This window comes from Lutjanus erythropterus, chromosome 1 (genome assembly GCF_056507025.1).
Source record: "Lutjanus erythropterus isolate fLutEry1 chromosome 1, fLutEry1.hap2, whole genome shotgun sequence".
Taxonomy (NCBI): Eukaryota; Metazoa; Chordata; class Actinopteri; order Lutjaniformes; family Lutjanidae; genus Lutjanus; species Lutjanus erythropterus.
Window position 1 is genome coordinate 28,435,084 of NC_139317.1, and position 6,000 is coordinate 28,441,083.

Sequence of the window (6,000 nt, forward strand, 5' to 3'; positions counted from 1 at the left end):
TCATTGTTCTGCCTCATTAAACCAGACATATTTAATGGAGACCATCTTTCTGAATTAATGAGTCATTGCACATTTAGCTGCCTCGTTGGTCAGTCCACATTATCAGGGCCATTTATAGTCTGTTTTGAAGTTTTTATGAAATCCAAGCAAACTGTATAGTACTTGTAGCCAAAGAAAGTCTGTCGGTGCTATCTTTAAGCATGGAAAATGTTTTTCTAAAGGTGTTACATGACATAAAGATTTTTTCAGTGACTGTAATGATGATGTAATTATCATCACTTTAGTCAACTAGTCACAGTACCTACACATCACAGTGCCAATGTTGTCTAAGATGACACACAGATGTATAACCAAAGTTATGTTATTACTTTCGTATTGCTTGGACATTCAGCTCATCTTCCCTATATATGGTTGTCATCATCTGTTCATTGAGTTTTTGAGAAATCACATTTATTGAAAGAAGTATATTGTCAATTTGTATTACCTGGTTGAGGTTTGAAAATAAAATGTTTCACTGCTGTTTGATGACTTCTGCTGTTTATCTTTGAGTTGACTGTAGCTCTGAGTTGATCTTCCTGACAGGGGATATTTGGGGGTTGGGGGCCTGTTAAATAAATTATAGCTGACACAGCATCATACTGAGTGTTTTCTAGGGCAGGCTGCACCCTGAGTCACTAGCAGTGTCTCAGTGTTTCATGCTGAAGTATGTAAATGTGTATGTGAAAGGTCCAAGTATGAATACCAGGTAGATGGGAAATAGTGGAGACCTTGTCAGAGGACATCACAAAGCATATTAGTTAAATCAGTAGTAGTGACCTTCAAATCCCAGTGCTGCAAAAGTTACTAGTGATTGAATATAAAACTTAAGTTTACTGCATGTAAGCAGTTATCATCATTATTATTATATGATATTCAGTCAGTCACAGAAAAGCCAATATCATCTTAGAAATGTTATTTAGAATAGGATAGTCATACTGCGGTTATAGTTTTCAATTTTTCAGTATTTAAAAACCTGCATCCCTGACTTTCTTTTGGCTGTTTCATCTCCAATAAACCAGCTGCAGACGATCGCCGTGTTCTTGAAGGCAAGAGGGGAAAGAGGGTCTTAGCAATGTAGCCCAGTTCTAGCCTATTAAGGGCTTTGTATGTAAGGAGAAAATTAAATCAATTCTAAATGCTACAGGAAGCCAGCACATAGCAGCTAAAACTGGACTAATGTGTTCTCGTCTCTTGGTTCTGGTAAATCGTTGTGCTGCAGAGTTTTGAATGAGCTGAAGTCCCTGTGTTTTTTTCATTAGACCAGTAAAGAGTGTGTTACAGTAATCAAGTTGACTCAAAATAAAGGTATGAATATGTTTCTCTGCATCTTTTTGCTTTATAAATGGTCATACTTTCATATTGTCTCTAAGGTGGAAAAAAGATGTTTTCTTCACCTTGTTAATGTGGAACTGGAAGCTGAGATCTGACTATAGTGTAATGCCAAAACTTGTAACCACAAATTTAATCCAGGCAGTCAATTTCCCCAGATAATTAAAAAGCATTTCTCTTTTTGTTTTAAGGCCAACTAGTAGGATTTAAGTCTTGTCCTCTTTTAACTTTTTTTAAAAAAAAGTATTGCTCATCCATTTGTGTATTGACAAAAAGCAAGTAGTAATGGAGTTTATAGCTGCAGCATAATTTAGTTGTCACCCAGTGTCACCATTTATAGTGACACGTAAAGACAAAGAAAATGGTTGGGAAAAAATCTGCCTATGGATTAAAAAAACTAACATAATAATAATGATTTAAAAAAACAATGTACAAAGTGGTGAGCAACATTAGTGGCATTTAAAACAAGAGTTTAAATCAGGACAAAATTTCAATGCTACTTCACGGTGAAAACAAATGATAAATCAGCATGTCCAATAATCAGTCTTTTATGTAGCAGAGTTTGATCATTCAAGGTTTGAGGATGCAAAACAAATTAATTAATGCAGAACTGAGCTTTGATAAGATTCCTTTAGAAACATCAACAAGCAAAACATTTGCTTCTCATATGCAGACATCATCTTTGTGTCATCTCAGCGTTACTCGTCTCTGGTTAAACCAACTTCTCCATCTCCTTTACACATTAGAGGACCTTGGAAAGTGTTACAAAGATGACTGAACCCTCTTGGTCTGACGCTTCCCTTCAATATTCTCTTCCTTCCACTTACTCCTGATTCTCCTGCTGCTTCAGGGACCTCCTGCTGTTTGGAACCTATTAATATTTTACTCCTACAACCACCACCACAGAGGAGAAAATTATTTTCATACATCGCCAACAACAACGGAGGAAGTTGCGAACGGTCTGGAAGGAGTGGTCATGTTGTTCTGCTCCACCAACACACAGCTTAAAATAACTTGTTTGGTTTTCCTTCCTAGCAGATCTTATTTCCTGGGAGGTCAGCCTGAGCCCACCAATTTTTGTTGTGGAATCTCTATCATACATTGAACACATCATAAGCTGCACCTGTTATTTGTGGGTTGCTGCTTTGCATAAGGTTCAAACAGAAATCTTGCCATATGACAGATACAGTGTGTCATGTGCAAACAGCGTTGTCATGGAAGTCACAAGATTGACCTGTTAATGGACTGATCAAGGAGCTGAGCATATAGGAACAGGATGTACCATAGCTTTCCTCTGATAGGCCTCAGGTGACAACAACATCAATATTGGACAACCCTGCAAAGCCACGGATAGCATTCAAGGAGAACTTGCCAACATATTTTAGATTCTTGCTTTCTATGTACATGGCAGCTACAGTATGGTTAAGGTTGGGGAAAAATTGCTTATTGCAGGTCTACGACAGGAGGTGAACTGTCATCTCCTGCGTGAGAGTCTGACACGTCAAACACCCATCCATCACCACCCTCAGCTTTGCTACATGAAGGGTTCGGTGCTTCACGTATTTGCACAAATGTTGCAGAGGATGTAACTTGAAAGGTGCAGAATCTTCCAATGTCGATATAAGTCCCATAATACTGGACTTTCTGTCTGTCAGTCCCATCACTTGTGATCATATTTTAAAGGTCCAGTGTGTAAGATCAGCCTGCTGTCATCCCAACTCATTACATGCCAATGTTTTGCCGCTACTTCTCAGCATCTCCTTCTGATGCACAAGGAGCCTTTCAGTGGTTATATGAGACACTGCCAGAAAGTGTTTTTAATACATGGTTGAAGTAGTGAAATGGATGCAGTTTGGGTAGGTTTAGGCAACAAAATTGAGTTATGTTAAGACCATGTGTGCTACATTAGTACCACAGTACATTATGCTGTGTATGTCACATACCATCACTGAAGTGACTCACAAGATTAAAGTCACAGGACAAAAGTCATGTGATGCATGGTAGGTGAACATTTGGTAATATTTTGGTTTTTGCATGGGACACAAACCCCACTCTCCTGGTTCTACACCCACCCCACACCCCTTCCATATGCATACTTCTCCCTCTTTATGCTACATCAGAAGCCTGGTGGTCTTATACAGCTAGGCAGTTTCAGGGGAGGCTCTGTTGTAGTGAAAAAATATTACATTAGTTATTGAAAAGAGGTAATATCATATACCCTGAGTATGTGTGATTTGGTTAAAGAGATAATCCAGAGAAACAGTAGTTTTGGGAAATTTTCCTATTTTTCTAAAGTCTAAACGAATCAATGCCTTTGAACAGACCCATATTTATATATTTGGTGGAGCCTTAACTTATGTAAAACAGTAATATTAGGCTGTCTTGGCTCAATTGCTGAGGTATCAAAAATAGAATCGTGATCCCATACACAAGTGAACAACCTTTTAGGGAGACACCTTTTCCTTTTTTGTCTGAAGGCAGGTCCACTGTCTCAGACTTTTAAAACCTCTGTCCTACATGCTTGGAAGGGGAGGGTGAAGTGGTGTGTTTGCAATCTACAAACTCATGGCAAAATGCCATTAAATCCTACAAACTGATCTTTTGAAGATCTCTAGATGAAGCGTCATTATAATCCTATAATCCTATAATTCAATTTTGGCTAAAACGTTGTCGATTGTAGATGCGACAGTATCAGTCTAATAGCGTCAGGTTATGTTTATATAACTGAAGGTTTGGTAGGCAAATACTTATTAGTATGACATTTAAATTCTTACCAAGAAGTATCCGCTTACCTTAGTGTTGGAGTAAAATACAGCACATTATTTTATTGTTTGTATAATGCTTATAATCTGCCTCTTGTTTGAGTGTGTGTGTGTGTGTGTGTGTGTGTGTGTGTGTGTGTGTGTGTGTGTGTGTGTGTGTGTGTCACAGTGAGATCAAATTTGAGATCAGACATCAGAGATCAGAGTGTCTGCTGCTATCTGGATGTCACTGACCTTGCTGACTGTGTCTTCTTCTTTTTCTGCCTCTCCAGTGAGAAACTTTGAGTTGATCTGTGTGACCGTCGGTCATCTCTGCCCTCTACTTTCACTTCTCCTCTACAGCTGTTCACACTGAACCACACGAGCAGACAGATGTACAGAGAGAGGAGCAGAGTGGGGGCTGTGCTCTGTGTTGTACCACTTTAATTCAGACTTATCCTGGTTTATTCTGTTTTTTTCAATTTCAATAGAACTGATTTACCAAATATCTCTTCCCACAGGTTTTCAGGGCCATTAGACATTTTTTGATAGTGAAGACCACATCAGTGAAAGGCACTGTAATCTTCCCTTTCAATAATACCAAATATATTTTGTCACTAAAAGGATGTTGACTATGGTTTAGCTACAACCAACAGGTTAAATCCTTTGCTGAAATATAAATCAGATCTCACTCCAGCTATATACATCAGGGCTGCCATAACACACTGACACGGAGCCATAAATCCAGTTTACAAGGTTTACCTCCCATGGCTTAAAGCTACAAATTAAGTTCTCATCTGTAATCTGTTGGCTTTTATCTTGTGCACCCTATACATAGATATATAAAAATATATATATAGTATTTTCTAAAACATTTTCTCAGAATGAAGTATCTAATGAAAAAGGGCTGAAAGCAAAAAGTATATCTGCAAAAAAAAGAACTTTTAAAGAAACTAATCTCACAGTAGAAAAGATTTGACAGTCTTACAGGAAAAAATAGTAGACCTATACAGTATCCTGTTATCACAGAGGAAATAGGTGACAGACGTGTGTGTGTGTGTGTGTGTGTGTGTGTGTGTGTGCGCGTGTGCGTGTTAAATTTTCTACTCCTCTGGGGACAGGTGGAACCACCAAGCTGGAAAACACTCACAGAAAGTATGCTGTCTCTTCCCACCCTTTCAGCCTCTACTAATGGACTGGTCGTACATAGTTAATGGTGCTGACACAACTACTTCATTGTTCAATTAAAAAGATGCTATGGTTGACAATGTCAGTAAACTCAGTTCAAATCAGCACCAGTGGACACACTGAAATATACCCGGTGAAATGGGCCAAAAACACATTTCGGTGACTGCAATATGATGAGAAGTAGCAAAATTATGTTAATGTTTTTTAATGTTTGTCATTACTCAACAATCTGAAAACAGTAAATTACTGAAATTCGGTGCCAGAGGTGGCCATTTTCTGATTGGCTATCATATACTGCGTCATGTGGAAGTGGGCGCAGTTTCATCTGAACTGGGTTGAAAAAACAATACAGTTAGGCTCCAGCAAGGTCTGTTTTCTATTAATATATTGACTACATTAAGAAAAAAACAAAATTTAGCCAAGAGTAGTGATTTAAAGGACAGATCTGTAATAAATTTACTGTAATAAATGAGATGATATGTCATCAGAGCTGAAGGAAACTAAGCTAAATTAAATTCAGCTAAATTGAAATAGTAATTTCTCTGAAAACAGTCTCTGTGTCCATCTTTGAAATTTATATTCTGGGCGGGAGTTACTGTTTTTTATGCTTGGTTCATGTTAATTAGAGTGAAATTAATTCAGAAAGCTCATTGAATGAGTTAGTGTTTATGAGTCATAATAAATAATGATTAATAATCTTTTA